Raw genomic sequence first — 22,659 nt, 5'->3', positions numbered from 1 at the left:
GACATTGTCACTTCATTCCTGGTAGCCATTACATTAACTTTCTTTCCCATTATTCCCTCTTCTCCTTGTTATTAACATCCATTACTAGCTCATTTACCATTTCCCATCTTTTACTGCTATCCATCACCCTCTCTCTTTTACTCTCACCTGGTCTTATTGCTATCTGTCATACTCTCTCTCTCTCTCTCTCTCTCTCTCTCTCTCTATCATATTCTTGCATCTATCACCCATCTAACGTGCATCACTTTCCTATCACCCTTTCTCTCTTCCATTACTCTTCCTTCCATCATCCTTTCTCTCCTATCACTCTCTCTTCTCCTATTACACCGCTGTTTCTATTCAGTTCTCTCTGTAATAACAATCACATCTCTCTCTCTCATACATTCGTATTCCTATCACTCTTGTTTTCTATAACTTTTCCATCATTCTCCTATTCTAGCTCCCTTCCCATTAAGTAGAGAAGCCGCTCTTTTTAGTCTTGCTGGAAGTGATACAAAATAAAACTGATGAACAAATAAAAAGACAATATTTAGTTGAGAGGACTCTCTGGCTATGCCCGTTACCAGACAACAGTTCTTATACTGGTGACAATAAAATGCATCCCATACATTTTGTAAAGTGGTTGTTGATAGGAAGGGCATCCAACCATGGTAAACCCTTTTTGAAAAATATATCATTGAGTAAGCAACTCCAAATATGAACTGACTTAGGCTGTAATCTGTTCCAGCATGGAGAATCATCATCATCATCTAATATCTGTTTTCTATGCTGGTATGGGTTGGATGGTTTGACAGGAGCTGGCAAGGCCAGGAGTCACACCAGGTTACATACTCTGTTTTGGCTTGGTTTCTACAGCTGGATGCCCTTCCTAATACCAACCACTTTACAGTGTACAGGGTGCTTTTTATGTGGCACCAGCACCAGTGCTTTTCACATGGCCCCAACACCGACAAGGTCACCAAGTACCTTGCAAGACAAGAAAACCTTCAACTGGGAAGTAAAATGACATTGAAATGAAAAATGAAACAGAATTAGGCAAGGTTTTAAAATCTTATCAAGAAACACTATTCTAAGATATTTTAAGGTATTAAAAAAATGGCTGTAATAAATAAAAGCAGAAATCAATGTTAATTTTAATCTAAATTCTCCAAGTTCAACTCTCAACAAGTTTGTTTTATTTTACTTTTTATATAGCATGGCCTATGAATTTTCTCCGTGTTTATGAGAATATGGTTTTAATTCTACACAATTAAGGTGTTATTGTTACAATCCTAGAAAAAGATTGTCTGAAGTTGTAAACTCATTTTTAGATTTTGACTTGTAAATTTTGAAACTAGCTCTAAATAAATGTAACAGCAACAATAACAATCAGATTGACTTGCCTATAGATTATATAGATAATTCTAGAAAAAGAAATAAGATCATTATATTAGCTCATAGCAGCATTTAATATCTGTATTTTTAAAATAGTTTTATAAGCATGCTCTAGAGGATTTATTTCTATATAAACTGAATATATTTTTACAACTGGTTCCTTTAATTAGCAATACAATGGTATTAACATCTTGCTACTAATAATGTTTGAACCCATGGCCTTGTTTTTCTTTTTCATTGATTGATCTGGATGAAAGGGCTGTGCTCAGGCCCATTGTAGGTTGTTCAAAACCAGTGAGGTTGATGTGGTTAACCTTCTCATCTTGAACAGTTGTAAGTTAATGACTGCAGGAAAAACATGTTGAGAGAGACAGTTTTTGAAGGTTAATGATCTCGAAGGGGAATTTTATAGTGGTAGGGCATGGGAGTTGACACAGTGTAGGTGATGATGAAAGGAGGAGAGCCAAGTCATTGCAATTGTCACAGAGGAGGTAGCATGAGATCAACCAACTCTGAGAAGCAGAGGTCACTGTAGTACCTGGGGGAAAGACAGAGGATACCATATGTGTGTGGGCCAGAGGTTGACTTGTGTTGGTGAGTATCTTCTTACCAGTCAATTGAGTGACATTACTTTCATATGATCTAGGATTTGTGTGTGTGTAGTAGCAACACCACCTCAATATAGGAGCAGTACTCCATTGTCAACCTCACTTGAACATTATAGAGGGTTACTAATTACTCTTCTAGCTACCTGATACAGTTCTCTGCTACACCCTTTCTTCCAATCCCTCCAAACTTGTCTCTTTGCTTTTATTGCTTTTGTCTACTTCACTGTTCTACCACCATATCACCCTTGGTCTGGCTAGAACATTTCAACAGCCACAGACTTCTTGGTCTGTAGCCCCCAGTAGATTGTCTGGTAAGAACTTCTAGTAGACCTCTGTGTTTGTCTGTTTTTGTCTCTTCCTAATTAAATGCTTTAATTAGAACTTCTCTAAATCTCTCATTGTTTGATGAATTCTTAAGATTCTATATTTTCCTTTTCTAGACTGGCTTGTGTCTCTGAGTCCTTCTGGCTCTAAGTCTGAAGTCACAATTGAATAACCTATGTTGAGATGCCATCCTTATGAAAAACAGTTAAGTTTGTGTTCAGTACAGGGAACGTTAAAAAGTTAACTAGAAATATATATATATTAGTTAATGACTGATGTTATTTTCATTTTTGATATTTTCAAAATAAGACTGAAGTGTGTTCATTGTTGTTTCCTGTACAACTTGGATAAAAAATGTTTCCCTGTCATTACACAAGGTGAAATAAACATCAGAGATTTTTTGCCCCATGCAGAAAGTGCAGGAGCTCCTCAGAGGTTTTGCTAGCTCTTCTAAATCCTTTGCAATGCTGGAAACCCTTCCATATCATCAGCAGGTATTTCAGTGTTCTGCCTCTTAGCCAGTGTGTTTTACTTGAGTGGGGCATTGAGGACTGAACTAGTCTTCACCCATGGAAGGGTTCCATTTGCAGTCTCTTATCAACCATAGCTATCTTGAGCTAGTTTCAGCTGCTGTGCTTATTTCCTTGATGGTTTTCTTCAGCTGTCTGGGGTCCTATCTTCTGCAAGAAAAAGCACACTAATCTAGATAGAAAGCTGTGGCAGCTGATTTCAATGGAAAATGAGGCCACATGCCAACCCTTATCAAGGTCCTCATCGACAAAGTGCTCATATTTTGATTTCTTTACCTGGTGAGAAATATTACTGCCAGTTAATTTGCTAATGTTCTCTTCATGAAATAAACTAACACTAACTTAACCATCATTTTTCATATGGATGACATGTCTGAATTATTAAATATCAACTATATATCAAATTATTTTGTCTTTGGAGGCATCATCCTAAATTAGATTGGCCTCACCAATTTCTTAGTGTTTAGAATGTTTAAACTATGTTAGTTATGATCACATTGTTGATTGGAAATGGAAAGTATTGTTTTTCTTTTCCTCTTAATTTTCTGTTTATACTTAATGATAATTTCGAGTTAGATAAATTGCTGATCATTTCATGTTAGATAAAACTGATCATATTCACCCAGTCGGACCACAGTTGAAATATTCACTGAATAGCAAGAACAGTCTGTATTCAGCTATTTCAAAATAAATATCTAGAAGCTGCTGCTGTTGAAACGATCTCTTTTGATAGAATAGTCTTTCAAGTGTGTAAGAGCCTCTATACAGTTACTTGCCCTACTAGAAAAAGCAGCCATACCCCCTAAAGTGATAACCTAAAAAAGGACCTTGGATAATGTAGTCATAGATAAACATAAAGCAGGGATAGTCTTAACTGGAATGTTTTTAATTATAAGTTTATTTAATCAGAGCTGGCTTGGCACTAAACAACTGCCCTCATCCTCAGATAGAATGGTTCACTGAATTTTTTCTTTTAGCTCCAAATCTGTAATTTAGAGTTTGTTAGTCTCAGGGCGAGAAAGAATAGTTGAAAACGGGATTAGCTGTGTGGAGAATTGTTTATGGATTTAGGGTTTTTTCAAAATTAATTTATTTTGTTGAATATTTGATTCCAAGATAGCTGTGGCAAAACTACAATTATAAACACCTAAACATTTTAATGCACAAGCAACAGTGTCCACCATAGAATTTTAGAATCTGGCAGTGACTTATCTAGGAATATTTTAGTGCTTAATGTGGAAAACTTCGAACCAATTGGTTTAACTTTATGATTTAACTGAAAAACCAGTAGAATAGTTTTGTTTTTGGATTTGGTTTGCAAGATTCTTTATGTGAGTTCCTGTGTTGAAGCATATTCTGTTGTGTCTGGGGAGAGTCATTCTCTTTTAGTGCCTGTTAATTTAACACACTCACCAGTAAAATTTCCACTCATTTACTTATTTATTTTTCTAAAATTTTCATTGTATCTTTTAATAACTATTGAAAAGGTTGCAAGACACAATGAAAATTTTAGAAACATAAATAAGTAAATGAGTGGAAATTTTACTGGTGAGTGTGTTAAATTATAAGGCACTAAAAGAGAATGACTCTTTCCAGACACAACTGCAGAATAGTTTTATTCTGGGAATATTCCATGTTTTGTAGTTGTTTTTCTCTGTAAATTTTGTAATACCAATTTTGACCTAGAATTGCTTAACATTTACTTTGTTCAGATTTAAACTATGATTTACACAGAAAATATGAGTTCTCAACATCTTATAGAAGTAAATTTCTTTCTTTTCAGTGTTTTTGCCAATGCCTTTTCTAAATTCTTATGTAGTCTTATACTTTCATTGATTAATAAGTTAAGCTCTGCCAATTTAGTTATACGAGTTAAAATGTGCTGAGTAGATTGTACTAGCATAGAATAAAAACTAAAATGAATGTTGCATATTAAACTAATGAAGATGATGAGTTTGGTATTTAACAAACTGTCTTGAGAAAGTATTTCTTGAACAAATGAGAAATAATTTTCATTCTTAATCTCTACAATGGATTGGGAGGTGGTGGGGAGGGAAACGAAGCTACTTTAATCTCTTGATGGAGTCATTTAATAAAATATTGGAGAGAAGAAAAAAAGAGAAATTTACTGACAGACACTAAATGATCCAAAAGAAAATGTGAGCATACACGCACATGCGTGCATGCATGTATGAAACATTCAAGCTTGTATTTGTACACATGAATGTGTGCAGCTCTCATATACATATGTATGCAACAAATACATTAATATTGGAGGCACTTTGAAATATTGAACTGTCTTAGGTGAAAGAAATATTGATACAGTAAGTTGCTCTCCTGAATAGATAAATTGCATACTTTCTTAAATGGTATGAGTTAAAAGTAAAGAATTTTGATGGAACTATCCACTAACTTTACTACTGAGGATAAGAATATAACTTTGTTCTTTTGCATACTTATAATTTGTATTTATTTCTTATGCCATAGTTCTTTTTAGTGCAGTATTAGTGTGTCAAGCATTGTAAGATAATTAGTAAATTAATATAATTTTGCTTACCACACTTTTACTTTTTGTCTCTTCCTTTAACCTAAGATGAGCTGTTGCTATTTTATTCTAGATCAGAAAGCATATGACTAAAATTAAGAAAGCATATGGTTAAAATGATTCTTTTTCCATGTATAGTTTGTTAAAGATTACATTATCCAATGTGTCCTTTTTTTTAAGGAAATTTACCTGCTATGTATAACAGGTCAAGCAACTACACATTTTCAGTAATAGCAAACTGCCTTCTCCAAGTTAGAACTGCTATACAACCTGCATGTGACACAATATAATTCATGATTGAACAAGTACTATTACGGGAATATTATTCTACATTTTTGAGACAAAGAATTATGTACATTATTTACAATGGACAGATAGATGTCCCTCACCTTGTTTGTTGTTACCACAATGTTTCAGCTGATGTACTCTTGAGCCTTCATCTGATGTTCTGGTGGAATTTTGAAATTTCAAAAGGGTTGGGTTTGAAATTCCAGCAGAACACCTGATGAAGGGTGGAAGGTACATCAGCCGAAACATGGTAACAACAAAGTGAGGGCACCTTTCCATCCATTGTAAATAATGTACTATTACAGTATGAAGCTTTGGAGGTTTTGTATTAAGTAAATGACTCCTGAATCTGTTGAACTTATAGAACACAGGCATAATGATATTGTGACTCAGTAGATGAAAATTGAAGGTTTTTTTTTTATTATTTGAAACATGAAGTGCACTAATCTGCATATATTTATGTAAAGAAAAATACTTGAACATTTAAATACACTGTTAAATGAAATGTCTGCCACAAGCGCTGTGTGGTAAGTAGCTTGTTTACCAACCATATGGTTCTGGGTTCAGTCCCACTGCGTGGCACCTTGGGCAAGTGCCTTCTACTATAGCCTCGGGCCGACCAGTGAGTGGATTTGGTAGACGGAAACTGAAAGAAGCCCATCGTATATATGTATATGCGTGTGTGTGTTTGTGTGTCTGTGTTTGGCCCCTAGCATTGCTTGACAACCGATGCTGGTGTGTTTATGTCCCTGTTACTTAGCGGTTCGGCAAAAGAGACTGATAGAATAAGTACTGGGCTTACAAAAGAATAAGTCCCGGGGTCGAGTTGCTCGATTAAAGGCGATGCTCCAGCATGGCCGCAGTCAAATGACTGAAACAAGTAAAAGAGTAAATATAAAACACCATATATATATATGTATATATATATATACACACACACATATTTTAAAATAGTGTACATTTAAACACAAGAGAAAACTACCTTTTAACAGGTCATTTTTACATGCTAGAAATAGCAGCCAACACGAAATAGCAGCCATTTCTAGCATGTAAAAATTACCTGTTAAAGGGTAGTTTTCTTTTGTATTTAAATGTATACTATTTTAAAATATGAATATGTTGTCTATTGACTATTTATACATGCTAGGCCACTGGTGGTGAGATTTATAATGAATATTCGCTACCCTATATATGTATCTTATATATATATATATACATATAGAGAGAGAGAGAGTATATCTTAAAAAATCATTTGTGGTTTATTAAAAACTGTACACCTGGGGAAAAAGTGTCATACACAGAAAATAGCATCACACCATGCAATTGTGCCAGAGTTGTTGTTTAGCACAAAACAGAACTGTATTCATTCATGTTCCAGTCATGACCCCCCATATTTTTTAAAGATAGTGCTTTTAAGATGATTGAGAGTGTGATTTGAGGGTAATTTAGCTGCTATTTTTGACCAAATGATTAACTGTAAAGTGCTGCTTTACCACAGATAACTCAATATTTGCTTCAAGCAGTAGTCTAAGGCAGTCATAGAATTTTGTAGTAACCTGTGTAACTAACTGAACTCTACTTTGTCATTGAAAAAGAACTAGACAAATGTCTTACTCTGATCTAGCTTACTTCAATGTATAGAGTTATAATGTAGACTGATTACAGCTGGATATAGGTAGCAACATTTATTGAGTGAAAAGGTTATACATTATTCACAACACCCAAACATAGATTTAGATGAAATATTTACAGAATTAGACAAAATTTTCTTTACTGTCTGTGAGGATTTCATGAAACTGAAATATTCATTGTGCTATTCTCATTTATATGTGACCTTAAGCACAAGTTCTTAAAGATTATTGAAAAATTAATTTAAAAAAAAGAATTAATTAAATGAAACTATATTCTAAATTGAAGTGCTAAGTATATTGAACAATATTAATTGTTTCAGTTCATTTTAAAATATTTTACTAAATTGGTTTTCTGTAGTTTGTTATGTCTTCAGAAAATTGAGATTATCTTCTGATTTTTATTTTTAATTGATACTATTTCATTTACATTTTTACACTTGGAAACAATATCAGCATTGCAATCTCTCATTTCTAACAATTTTTCTAAATCATAAAGCCCAATGAAGTTGTTGAATACTTCAGGTTTCTGAAGTCTTCTGTTATACCACATACAATATCCATTTAAAGCTAGGTGTATCCGTCTTTCAGAATAAAGTGTCTTGAACTCAACATACTGATTATGATAAGATATGGTTGGTTGTCATAAATGATTTGATCATCCATACTCTCCACTTTCTATTTATTTCCTCCTTATAAATTTGACTTAAATTTTTTCCATAAAAAATATAAACAAACAACCTCAAAAACCAAAGGAAACATTTTTACAATAAATAAGACAGCCACATAAAAAGCACCTATGTTGGTGGCATGTATAAATCACCTGTGCCAGTTCCACATGTACAACACCCATGCCAATGCCATGTAAAAAGCACCCATGCTAGTACCACAAAAAAGCACAGGTGCTGGTGCCATGTATAAGGCACTGGTGCAACATAAAAAGCACCCAGTACACTCTGTAAAGTGGTTGGTATTAGGAATGGCAAAACAGAGAGTTGAAGCCTGGTGCAGCTCTGTGACTTACCAGCTCCTGTCAAACTGTCCGACTCCTGTCAACATGGAAATTGGACCTTGATGATGATGATGACGACATATTCCATAGGCTGTGTTGACTATCTTGAAGTTGATAGGTGAGACTGAGAATACTGATGAAAGTTATCAGTCATGTCTTGGAAATGAAAGGTTGTATGTCTGTTTTGTGCTTTCTAAAAGAATGTGTAGGATGATAATTTTCTTAATTTCATTTTAAGAGAGTAAGCCTAGAACAGTGGGTCTCAACTGTTTTAATATCCAAGCCAGAGGCTTAACCTGGATTTTTTTAGGGGCCACACCAAAAAATGTAAACCACAAGTCAATTAGAGAAAAATTTATATTTATAAAGGGAAGACTGTGAAGGGCCACTGGAAGGATGCTTGAAGGTGGCATGAGGCCCTGGGAGCTGCTGGTGTAGAACATAGTAGGATGAACTCAGTACAACAGGTATAAAAAACAATAATTTATCTAAAGAAATGCTACCACAGTTGTAAATATCTTGGGATGTTGAGCTCTAGTTTGCAATATCATCTGATATTAAATAATAAGTAGAAAAATAAAAATAAACATTTTCTATCTATCAGATTATAAGATATATTGTGTTTATTTTCAAATTTGATACCATGATAAACAAACTTATGATTGAAATGTTTGATTGTCTTCTTTCTTCTTCTGAGACATACTTTTTGTTGACAAGATGAAAGCTTCCATATAAATTTTATTTTTCACTTTTGTGTGTTCCACTGATAAAAATAGATATTAGATTAACAGTATAAAGATGGTAATTGTACTAACTGTATACATTTAAAAAAATTACACATGCAGGGGTATCTACATAAAACAGAGTATGTGCAAATCTGAATATATTGAGCATTGTTGATGTGTTATATTACACAATGAATTCAAATACTTCAAAATAATCACGCCCATAGAGCTTTAAAAGCAGGGTGGTTAAGTACATTTCATTACCTGTTGAACTGATGAATTACTCAAGCTGTTCATTAAATTTGACATTCATATGTGCATATACATATATGCATGTCCACACACACTACATATAAATAAATTTGACAGGAGATAAGTAGTTACTATGAAAAGGGATTTGTGTACATATCAGACAACTATAAACTTGTTACTAGTTCAAACATGCTTGAGGCATATTCAAATGCATAAAAAAAGGCCATTCTCTATCATGGAGAAAATACATGTGTATTTTTTGCTGTAGACACATAGGTGTGTATGCACTAAGTCATTTTAAAGCACTCCCTAGGTAGACGAATGGATGCTGGTATTTTGGAGTAGTTATCTCCTCTTCAGCATCAGACAATAAAAAGGGGGAGGTGTGATGGACTGACTTGGGATAGATCACTCTTATATTTCAGTCAGCATAATGTGACTGGTTGAGCTCATTGAAGGTGGTGGTTGGGGGTTGGCATCAGAAATGGCATCTAGCTGTAAAGAACTCTGCAGTAACATACTCTTGTCTGATTCATCCAAGCTCTGATGAGTAGACATTAAAATGAAGATAACGATCATCTATGTGTGTGTGTGTGTGTACATACAGCTGTGTATGTGTTTACACGTACATAGACACAGACATGGCTGTGTACTAAGAAGTTTGCTTCCCAACCACATGGTTACATGTTCAGTTCCACTGCAAGGCACCCTGGGCCAGTATCTTCTACTATACGCTCAAGCTGACCTAATTGAGTGGATTTGGTTGCTAGAAACTGAAAGAAGCTTGTCGCTTATGTGTGTGCATGCATTTGTGCACATGTTTGTCTGTGTTTGACCTCACTGCCCCTTGACAGCTAGTTTTTGTGTGCTTACATCCCTGTAACTTAGCTGTTTGGCAAAAGCGACTAATAGAATATGTAGCAGGCTAAAAAATGTAAGTACTGGGGTTGATTCATTCAACCAAATTCCTTCAAGGTGGTGCTCCAGCATGGTTGCAGTCTAATGAAATAAGTAAAAGATAAATATAGATATATATAATGAAAATCACAGAACAGAAGTAAATTTATGAGGTAAAAAGGAGTGAAACAAACAAGACAGAGTCAGGCAAGGAAAAGCACATTTCTGTAAAAAATGTAGAAATATAAAGCAAAAAAAAAAAAAAAAAAAAAAAAGCAATCAAAGAAATGTACAATGAAGATAAATATGCCAGTAAAAGAAACGGAAGTGTATCTGATATTTTGGGTGATACTCTTTATTGAAGAAGAGAAAACATGTAAAAATTAAATGATGCAAGAGGAAGAGAGGTAAAAAGGAAAAACATGATGCATTTATGTTCTCTGTCTACATGAAAGGTCTGAGGTAGAATGAAAGCTTGGAAGTGGGATAGAATGACAGAGTAAAAGCACAATCTGGGTCTCATTGAAGTCAGGTTAGAGAGACAAGTTGGAAGAGCGAGAGAGGGAGAAGAATGAAGAGGAAGAGCACTAGCAAAGGAGAGAAAATGAGAGGTGTGGTGGAGATTTCATGTTACTGGTATTTTTGTCTGTGTGTGTATGTATAGTGAAGTCTAGTTAAATGTGCAAGATTTTGCTATGTGTAGAAGTTAAATAAAACTTTTTGTGTGTGAAGAAATCTAAGCAATAGAACCAGTTGCAATACAATGAATACATCAACCCAAGGGTGTAAATGCATTTACATATATACAGATGCACACACTTAGACAACATTCATACACCCACCCATGTACACACACTCACCACTACACACACACACACCACACACACCTACACTTGAATATGCTTGAGCATGTACAGGATGCTGGGGTTGGAGGAATCGGTGGAACGGTCGAGAAGGGTGAATGGAGTGTGGTATGGGCATGTGTTGAAGAGTTGATGAGGAGCATGTTCTGAAGAGGGTGCTAGAGTTTGAGGTAAATGGACAGTGAAAGCGAGGTAGACTGAGGAAAATGTGGAGGGAACAGGTGGAGGAGGAGATTGGGAGGGTTGGCTTGAGAAGGGAGGATGCCCCAAACCAGGCAAGATGGTGTGAGGGCGGTTTCTATAGCATTGAGGTAGATCCAGCCACCCCCATTAACGGGGGCAAAACCCGGATTCAAAATGATGGATGATGATGATGGTGATAACGAAGAAGCTATGTGTCTTCTAAAAGAATTTTTATCTCTTCACAGAATTCGTGCATTTCATTGGCATGTTTTAGCTTAATCCTTTGTCTTTGGAGTGGGGGGGGGGGACATGCCACGCACCTCCATGATTTTGTTACACACTTCAATCCCCTCTTCCACATTACTCTTACCATCCCATTTACTCCAACAATATCTTTTCCCCTTGCCCCAGTTGCAACTTTGGGACTGAACCTTCAAACCACACACACACACATGCATACACATCCACACTCACAAGCATGCTCACACACTTACAAACACACTCACACACACACACATACAACCACCCCCCTAAGTGTATATACATGGTGCGATGGGTAAATTGTCATGATATTATATTTTTAATTTCGTGCATGCACATTGTTTTGTTTTTGATTTTGTTGACTACATAGTATAGCAGGGTCAGTCGGGCACCATCTGTAAGAAAAACAGCACCATGATGCAATTCACTCTGCCAGAAATTTGGAAATGACATGTACTGCTTGGCATTTGTGCTGGAAGCTCCAATATGAATATTTCAGAGTGTTTGGATGTCAATCTGAGGTCAGTGCAATCTAAGGACATGTACCAAGAGTGATTAAAATCAAACATCCAGTCAACATCATGCTATTTGGAGTGATCACTAGTAATGACGACATTATGCCTCCATTCATCTTCCCACAGGGCCTCAGATTTAACATGGAGGCCTATATCAAGTGCCAAGTGGAGGTAGTGCTGCACTGGGTCAAAAGAATGGCTGCTGGAAGACCCAATGCTTGGCAACAGGACTCTGCGCCATGCCACACAAACAGGAGAACCCAGTCGTGGCTGTCAGATAATTTCTGCAACCAAATCACCTCCAACATCTGGCCACATAACTTCCTAGACTGCAACCCCTTTCATTATTATGTGGGGAGGCACAGTTGAACGAGAGACTAACAAAACTTCTTGCAACACCAGAAATGAACTGATAACAAGCATTATGGCAGCATTCACCAACTTAAACAATCCAGATGATTTGCAGGAGATTCTGAAATCGTTTGGAGGCCGTTGTTGAAGCCAATGGTGATTTTATTGAATAAATTTACTCTTCAGTATTTCAAGATGTTTTTATGTAATTTTGGTAAATATATCTGTTAAAATGAGATGGCAGTGTTATTTTCATTTTTGTGTAATTTACGCAACAGTTTATTCACCACACCCTATATATATATATATATATATATATATATGATGATGATGATGATGATATATATATATATTATATATATATATATATATATATATATATATATAGATAGATAGATAGATAGATATGGCTGTCTGGCTAAAGATGTTACATTAAACTCCCCATAGCTTTGGGTTCTGTCCCACTGTATACCACTTTGGGCAAATGTCATCCACTATAACCCAAGGCGTTGTGAATGGATTTGTGGATTTAGTAGAAGGAAATTGAAAAAGAGCCTGTTGTATATGAGTGTTTGTGTTTTATAGTTATAACTAGCAGAAATACCTGGTGTTGCCCAGGTTAAAAGAATAATGAAATTTAAAAATGCCATCTAGATTATGTAGGTCTCAACTGCTAGTAGATGAGATACCAACTTTCTACATTAATAACTCTTCAACCCATGCCAGCAAGGAACATAGACGTTAAGTGAAATATGAAAAGAAAATTTTCAACTCGTGTATTTAAAGTAGATACACATAATTCAGAAACAGGTACAGATTTTAAACAATGAAAGTTGAGTATGCACACGCACGCGCGTACACACACGCGTGTGCACACACACACGCACGCACACGCGCGCACACGCATACGCACACACACACACACACAGACAGAGCAAATGTATCACATTATTGTTTCACTTTTATACACACAGATATACATTCATGCATGTCAGTCGAAAACTGAAAGTGTAATAGTAATACTTACTTTAACACTCAATGGTTTTACACTTCAGTATATGACATGGACATACTATTCATGTAAGTGCTTCTTCATATACTATGTTTTCTGTCTTGCCATGTTTATCACTGAGAATAAAGAGGTTCTTTTCATCTCCAACTCTAGAACATCCAACATACAGCTGTCCATGTGAGAAGCAAGGTTGAAGGAGGTTAAGTCCCACCACCTTCAGAGATTGACCTTGTGCTTTGTTGATAGACATTGCAAAGCTAAGTTTGACAGGAAACTGCAGTCGCTTGAACTGAAAGGGGAGATCATTTGAGATGAGAGGTATCCTTGGAATGAAGACATTCTCACCCATCATGTTGCCTGTAATTATTGTTGCTTCCAACACATGGGGCATGGCTGTTTTAACAACCAACCTTGTTCCATTGCAGAGTCTGGGTGCATCAAGGTTTCTTAATAGCATTATGGGAGCACCTGTTTTCATGATCAGAATGTGTGGTGGAAATCCTGGCGGTTGCAGTGAATTGAGGAACTCCCCTGGGTAATGTGTTGCTTGTTCTTGGTCAGGGACAGAGTCAGTTGATTTGTATGAACATTCAGGTCCTGGAAGCTGAGACAACAAATTTAGATTCAGCTTGTCTACAGCATCATTCCTTGGTGCCAGAATTGTTCTTTCACATAGCCACTTGTGACTTTTATAGTTTATGGCAATGTTTGGAAACACCTTGCTCTTCAGGTCATCAAGGGAGGCAGTCATATTACCACATGGAAGGTGGTGCAGACTATCTTCTGGATCTTGTGGAAGTTTTCCATTTCCAATGTTAAGTAACTTGTTGGAGAACTCTGCAGCTAAGGGGTCACCATGAAAGTGAACCCTCATGTTGGTTGTCAGAGTAAGCTGCTTGACATGTTGCCAGATATTTGAGGACTTGATGCAAGCTCTCAGCTCATCTGCCCTTGTTCCTCTGGGAATGACAGGCAGCGTTTGCCTGAAGTCACCAGCCATGAGGAGGGTGACACCACCCATGATCTTATTGTTTCTGAAGTCTTGTAGTGTTCTATCAAGCGCTTCAAAGGCTGCCTTATGGGACATTGTTGCCTCATCCCAGACAATGAGTTTGGCATCTGTAAGGAGCTTTGCTAATGCTGTATTCTTGGATATGTTGCATAAAGGAGATTCATTTTCAATGAGGTTGAGAGGCAGCTTGAATGCTGAATGGGCTGTTCTTCCCCCTGTTAGGAGTGTGGCTGCAATTCCAGAGGATGCAACAGCCAGAGCAATCTTCTTCTTCTGTCTCACCTTGGCAAGGAGCAAGTTGATCAATAATGTCTTTCCTGTGCCTCCTGGAGCATCTAAGAAGAAGACCCCACCAGTGTTATTGTCCACAGATGTCAGAACTTGCCTGTATACCTCTTTTTGATCCTGTACCAGAATTGGTTCCTTTTCATTGACAAATGCTTGCAAACTTTCCATCTTGTATGATGTTTCCCTGATTAGCTCTTGTGCTAATCTGTGTTGAACATCTCTGACAGGAGCTGGAAGACCATAAATTTCAAGTTTGTTTCCACCCAGTGATTGAACCGTGTCATCTATTAATATTAATGCCTCATTGAAGATGTCATAATTGAATGTGACATCACCGTCACACTGATATTGAATTATTTGAAGAATGTCTTCAGAAAGCCCCTCCTTGTATTTGTACCAAAGTTGATTTGGATTTGACAATCCACAGTTCACCAGCATGATGGAGAAGAGGTTTCTCAGCTGCAATGGAGACTTGCACATTTGTGCCTCTCTCAGAGTGGCATCCCAGTGTGCATCATCTTCCAGAAGACCTCTGACATAGCAAGCCTGGCGATATGTTTGACATACTGTGTTGTCAACTGTACGTAAGGCTGTAAATGATGTGGGTCCCTTGACATGGTGTAACAGAAGCCTTAAATAGTAGCACTCTGAGTAGTTGGGGTGGACAACATAGACTCTGCTAAGTGTGTCTGATTTCTTGATCCCCGGATGACGTGTGGGTGATCCAATTGCACGTCTTTTCCATTTGTTTTGGCACCAGGTATAGAATTGTGGAACTTCATTGTATAGCAGTCTTCTAGCAAATTTATCATTTTGACAGAGCTGGAAGAATCCTGTGAGTGTGGTATTTTTGGGAGCTTCCATTTGTCGTTGGACTGTGTCTGGAGTGAAGTAAACCCTTTCGCCATTCTCCAAATGAACTGCAAGATGTTGCACACAGGGATATCTCTCATGAATGGGGAAATTGAAGATTCTCCAACATGCTTCACCACTACTGATATACCTTCCCATTTGGAAGGTCTTGATTTCGTCATTGTTCTCTGAACTCTGGACTGCAAAGACCGCCATGTCTGATCCCTTGTTGACATATTTGCACACATACTTAATGGATTTCACTGAGTTACAGAACTCAACATTGATGTGTGCATTGAATATCTTGGAGAGGAGGGGACAGTATGGTACTATCCACCTGTTGTCAACTGGAATTTCAGGATGAGATGACTTTTTGATGGTAGTTTTAAATCCACCATCATCTGGCTTTCTTCTTCTGTAGAGTAGATAGCCATCATCTCCAGTCTGTGTCTCTTGAAGGAACTTCTTTGGAAAACCTTTTGTACACTTTTTATCCTGCATGCATGGAGCATGTAGGTTGATGTTCCCACATGGACCATGAACCATTTGAGTCTTGACCACATTGAAAAGTTCTGGATCTTCCTGAGGATCTGGAATCTCTGCACTGATGAATTTGTCTATCATTCTGGCATGGATTTTGTCTGTAAGCCAGAGCAGGATGTGTACATGAGGAAGTCCACGTTTCTGCCACTCTATTGTATATATGTAGCATCTAGTAGCATCAAACACTTTATCTTTGGTCAGTAACTGCATGAGCTTGATAAGCTTCTGTCTGAAGACCCTTGCAATTATGTCATGTCTATGTTTAGGCTGTTGGTTTGGGAAGAGTTCATTTTGAATCTCTTTCCATTTAGGGTTGCATGTGAAGGTTATGAAGAGGTCTGGTCTGCCATAGTGTCTAACATATGTCATGGCATCTTGTGTGCGCTCATGCATGTATCTTGGGCTTCCTGTGAATGATGATGGAAGGATGATCAGCTGGCCCATGTTGTTAACATCAAGATCATTCAGCATTGCATCTTGCAGGTGTGCATATGATTCCACTCGCAGTTTCTTCTGGTTACGTCTCAAGTAGCCTAATCGTTCACTTTCAATTTTTGCATACATGTCAACAATGAACTGACTGAATAGATCTCTGCAATGTAGGATGTGGTTTGAATCTTAACTCCTGACCATCATGTGGAATGCATAGAAGTCATTGGCTGAAACAGTCTTTGAGGAGTTTGTCTGACTAATGTCAATTTGGTAAGTATCTTGTCCATAACAGAACAGCAGTGGATATTGTAGTGCATCATAGGATCCGTGTGTTTCTGAAATCCTCTTCAGTGTGTTGTCTCTGAGATGGAGGACAATGTCACGCTTGTCCTGTTCTTGCCCAACCAGAAGCACAGCTATTTCATTTGTTGTCGGTGCACTAAACCTGCCTTCATGTTGATCAGATGGTTTCTTGTCTGATCTGATAACTACCTTGTAATCCATGGGGTTGGGTGGAATGGTTTCAAGTGCAGTCTTGAAGCCTCTGATCAGGTTGTTGTTGTTATGCAGCATCTTTTGCAGAGACACTACAATGTTCATCCTGATGTTGGAAATTTTCTTGCACCTCTCTTGCCCTTCTTGTTGAGAATCACCCATAAAATATATTTGAAGGAATTTTGGTGATTTATTTGCCAGAGGTAGTAGAGAGCCAATCTGATGATAAATCTGACCTTGGATCTTGAAAGTTTGCATGAATCCTGGCTCAGTTAAATCTCTTGTTACTCCAAATGATGTCATCTGTAGTGCAGCGTTGTACTGTCTAATTTTGTTTTGGAAGTGCTTGGAATCTTGGTCATTTGATGACAACAGTTTATTCAATGGCTCTGGAGGTTGGGGGATTGCTGGGAGTTTAACCTTTCCACCACTGCAGCACAATGCAGGTGTCTCTCCGGGCCACTTCTTTGCTTTACAATATATGCACTCAGTTGTCATTGCACCAATGGTAACTCTATTGTCATCTGTATAATGAACTGTTGGATCATATTTGAAAGCTGCTTTATTGAATTTGTTTCTCTGAGCTTTTGCAACTGCTCTTCGTTTTGCAGTGGAGATCCTGTTCCTTGTTAGTCGTTCATACCTCTGTTCATTACTTTGAGATGCTCTGGCTTTTGTAGTACACAGTCTTCATTTCTTGGCGTGCTTCCCTTTCTTCAGGTGTCTCTCTTTGTCTGGACAGAGACATTCTTTTGGCTGACCTTGATATTTTAGACAAATTTGACACTTTCCTTCTAGGCATAGTTATATATGTATACAGAAATACTGAGTGCAGAAGATAGTAAACAATGAAAATAACTTGGTAACAGAAATTATGTTTCTTTATACGATGGGCAGAAAGTAAATAGGAAATTCTAATGGAAAATAAAATATTGTACGGATTGAAGTGAAATTTGTTACTCAGTGAACCAAAGAGTCAGTATTGAAGGAACCAGGAAAAAACTGTCAACAACAGAAAAACACAATATTGTATAGATTGAAGTGAAATTTATGAAGATACTTCTGTCAGTAAATTATGAAATTACTTACATCAGTAATTGTGAACTTCTTTCTGTCTATAATTTGTCATTGTTGTTTGTAAATAGTGGTTGAAAACTTAAACTTACAGTGAAAACAATAACGATTGAAGTTAAAGTGAAAAAGCAATGGTGTCTGAAAATTGAAACTGAAAAGAATAGCATTTGAAAAATGAAAGTAAAAGCAATAGATAGAGTGAGATATATATATATAGAGAGGGGGTGAGAGAGAGAGAGCTAGTGAGACAAATAAGAGAAATATAGATAGATATATAGCTATAGATAGATAAGATATAAACTGATAGATGTAGAGATATTGATATAGATAGAGAGATATGTTACAGAGAGACAGATATAGATAGAGAGATAGAGATAAAGAGAGATAAAGAGATATAAAGAGAGATATATAGAGAGAGATATAGAGGGAGAAAGATATAGGTATAGATAAAGAAAGAGAGATAAAGATATATATATAGAGAGGGGGTGAGAGAGAGAGAGCTAGTGAGACAAATAAGAGAAATATAGATAGATATATAGCTATAGATAGATAAGATATAAACTGATAGATGTAGAGATATTGATATAGATAGAGAGATATGTTACAGAGAGACAGATATAGATAGAGAGATAGAGATAAAGAGAGATATAGAGAGATACAGATAGAGAGATATGTTACAGAGAGACAGATATAGATAGAGAGATAGAGATAAAGAGAGATATAGAGAGATACAGATAGAGAGATATGTTACAGAGAGACAGATATAGATAGAGAGATAGAGATAAGAGAGATAAAGAGATATAAAGAGAGATATAGAGAGATACAGATAGAGAGATATGTATGACTAGAAAACCGGAAGTAAATATTTTAAAAACTTTATAGATGTGAATGTAATATAAAAAGCAATATTTTTTTATTTTGTTTTTGAATTTGGTTTGCGTAGGAGTGGCTGTGTGGTAAGTAGCTTGCTTACAAACCACATGGTTCCAGGTTCAGTCCCACTGCGTGGCACCTTGGGCAAGTGTCTTCTACTATAGCCTCAGGCCAACCAAAGCCTTGTGAGTGGATTTGGTAGACGGAAACTGAAAGAAGCCCGTTGTATATATGCATATATATGTATGTGTGTATATGTTTGTGTGTCTGTGTTTGTCCTCCCAACATCGCTTGACAACTGATGCTGGTGTGTTTACATCCCCGTAACCGGTGTGTTTACATCCCCGCAAAAAAGACTGATAGGATAAGTACTAGGCTTACAAAGAATAAGTCCTGGGGTCGATTTGCTCGACTAAAGGCGGTGCTCCAGCATGGCCGCAGTCAAATGACTGAAACAAAAGAGTGTTGAAGCATATTCTGTTGTGTCTGGAGAGAGTCATTCTCTTTTTGTGCCTTATAATTTAACACACTCACTGGTAAATTTTCCACTTCTTTTTTATTTTTCTAAAATTTTCGTTGCATCTTGCAACCTTTCCAATAGTCATTGACTTTGTCCGTTACACTGCATTCCTTTTTTTTGTTTGTGCACATGTGTGTGGATCAGTGTGTGTGTGCATGCCTATACATGCATGTATGTATGCATGTGTGTGTATGTGTGTGCATATGTATCTATATATGTGTGTACATTTGTATGTATGTATTCTGCATATTCATGTGTTTGCATGTCCGTGTTTGTGTGTATATTTTGCAACTATGTACCATGTTTGTATCTATGGATGTGCATCTCCATCTGTGTAGACGTGTTTCCATATGTGTCCTTGTGTGAAGTAAAGTCTGTGGTCATGTGTTTCAGTCTTCATTTGCGTATGTGTGCTTGTTTGTTCATATAACCTATGTAACTATCCGTCTGTATGTTGATCTGTTTACTTTCATATCCATATGCTTACATACATGTGCATATACATATATATATTCATACACTCACCCATACACACAAACAAACAAAAAGGAATGCAGTGTGAGTAACGGACAGAGCCAACGACTATTGAAAAGGTTGCAAAATGCAACGAAAATTTTAGAAAAATAAAAAATAAATGTGAAAATTTTACGGGTGAGTGTGTTAGATTATAAGGCTCCAAAAGAGAATGACTCTCCCCAGACACAACAGAATATTTTTTATTTTTATTAAAATATCAAATGAAGAGCCTATTATTTGTCTGAGGTCAAATTATTCATACATTACAAGTATGGAAGCAATTGGTGAAGTCATTTTCGCATTGAAAGTGAATACATACACTTCTCTATTTTATCAAGCTTCTAAAACCAGCACTATTTAATGTCCATGTTCCATGCTGGCATGTGTTGGACCGCTTAACAGGAACTGGCAAGCCAGAGGGTTGCACAAACTTTATTGTCTGCTTTGCTATGGTTTCTACTACTGGATGCCATTCCTAATGCTGACCATTTTTCAGAGTGCACTGATTGTTTTTTTACATGGCACCAGCACTATCAAGGACACCAAGTAAAGAAAGGACTCTTTTTGGAAAAATATATAACCAGACTGTGTGTTGACAAGTTTTCCACAAACAGATCTGTGTTGTGACACTTGTAAATGATGTAGGGTTGAAGTATTCATAAGGATGATGTGATTGGGTTGCCTGTGTTCCACAGAGGGAGTTTATCTAAGAAGGAGCTGATGTTGTTAGAATAAGAGTAAGCAGAGAACAGATGAGAATATGGAAATTCCAGCAACTCTTCTTAAATTGACTGCAAAGAATGTTTCTAAAAGGTGATTACTTATAGAGGAAAGTCTGCAGGTTTTTGTTGATAATGATTCTAATCGTGAATGTATCATCATCATCATCATCGTCTAACATCTGTTTTTCCATGCTGGCATGGGTTGGATGGTTTGACTGGGGTCCAGCAAGCCAGGAGGCTGCACCAGGCTCCAGTCTGATCTGGCAGTGTTTCTACAGCTGGATGCCCTTCCTGGAACCAACTGCTCTGAGAGTGTAGTAGGTGCTTTTTACATGCTACCAGCACAGGAGCCAGTCTGGGCGAGGGGGCTGGCATCGACCATGTTCGGATGGTGCTCTTTATGTGTCACTGACACAGGGAGCCAGTCAGGCGGAACTGGCAATGACTGATGCATGTATGGTGCTTGTAACCTAGAAATTAAAAAAAGGAGTTTACAATGAGCTCAGTTCCTACACTCAGCTGTACAAAGAGATGATGGTTCAAGACCATCAAACAATTCTGTTGTTTGTTCCTCAAGCAGATGTTGATGCACACCATAAGATAGAAGACACTGACCCTCAATCTCCCAATAGCTCCCGTCCTACCACTACCATCTCTCACATAGTTGTAGACATCCTTTGTGGTAAGGACATACTCTATTACTATTTTACAATTCTTATTTTTCCGTAATGTATTTCTCTTCCAATGTTTTAATGTATACATATAGTGCGGTGCGTTAAAGGCGGCGAGCTGGCATTAGCGTGCTGGGCAAAATGCTTAGCAATATTTTGTCTGCGTTACGTTCTGAGTTCAAATTCCGCTGAGGTCGACTTTGCCTTTCATCCTTTCGGGGTCGATAAATAAAGTACCAGTTACACACTGGGGTCAATCTAATTGACTTAATCCCTTTTTCTGTCCTTGTTTGTCCCCTCTATGATTAGCCCCTTGTGGGCAATAAAGAAATATGTAGTGCGGTGCATGTTTAGAAATTGTATTTTTTTTTCCCTAAAAAATCCATTGGAATGCTTTATTATTTTATAACATAAGGAATAGGAAAATAATTTCACATTATGGTTAGGTTTTAGGGACCATGTTAATTCCATAAATGCAATGGATTCCTATGTATGTTTGTGTCTCCTTGTCTTGACATTGTATTGTAGATGTGAGTGAGTGTCAGTGTTATACAAACAGTGTCATTTGTTTCCAGAGTTTTATGAAAGCATGTGGCCAAAGGGAAGCATTATTTGGGAATGGATGAGGGTTGGCAACAAGAAGGGTTTCTGGCTGCAGAAAATCTGCTTCAATGAAACCAGTGTGATCCATGCTTGCATGGAAAAGTGATTGCTAAATCAACGATGATGATAATGATGGTATCTTAGTGTATGCGCACGTAGAATAACTAACTGATAACACTGAGTAAACAAAGTAGCTAATTGTGTGTGTATTTACACACACACACACACACACGTATATACATATATGTATATGTATATATGTACATGTATGTATATATGTGTGTATACATATGTGTGTTTGTGTATGTGTGTGTGTATACATACGCAAACATGTTTGCACCGAGTCAAAAACATACATTTTTGCCCCTATTTCAATTGTTTATTCCAAAGTTGCATTACAAATTAATGTAATTATCAATATTAGTTTTTATTTTGAGTGTAATCAATGGACACTTTTTTTACTAGTTACCATCATACATTTTTAATTCTATCAGAGTAATTATTTCAAGAAAAGTTTAGCTGATAACATTTTTTTTTCTCATTGAAAAACACTTTTTTTCATTGTCATGAGATTTCTGAGAAAAACATGCATGCATGATGCTTACACTTGTATACACGCATATGTATAGACTTGCATGTATAGATGTATGTAGTCTGGTGGTGGGCGATGAAAAATATAAAGATCAATAA

The 22,659-nt window shown here is 36.9% G+C and overlaps 1 protein-coding gene and 1 long non-coding RNA gene across 2 annotated transcripts in view; one reads left to right on the top strand and one right to left on the bottom strand.

The window, feature by feature from the left end:
- Positions 1-22,659, top strand: part of LOC115212233 (serine/threonine-protein kinase greatwall-like) — a 788,337-nt gene that overhangs the window by 94,332 nt on the left and 671,346 nt on the right. The window lies entirely within an intron of this gene.
- LOC118763394 lies at positions 8,653-19,531 on the bottom strand. The gene is made up of 2 exons (XR_004999145.1): positions 19,472-19,531; positions 8,653-9,072 (listed from the first exon to the last, which is right to left on the bottom strand). It is a non-coding gene; the product is annotated as an uncharacterized LOC118763394 (long non-coding RNA).

This window comes from Octopus sinensis, linkage group LG5, assembly GCF_006345805.1.
Source record: "Octopus sinensis linkage group LG5, ASM634580v1, whole genome shotgun sequence".
NCBI lineage: Eukaryota > Metazoa > Mollusca > Cephalopoda > Octopoda > Octopodidae > Octopus > Octopus sinensis.
The sequence above is the reverse complement of the archived record's forward strand: the minus strand, read 5'-3'. Positions and strand labels throughout refer to the sequence as shown.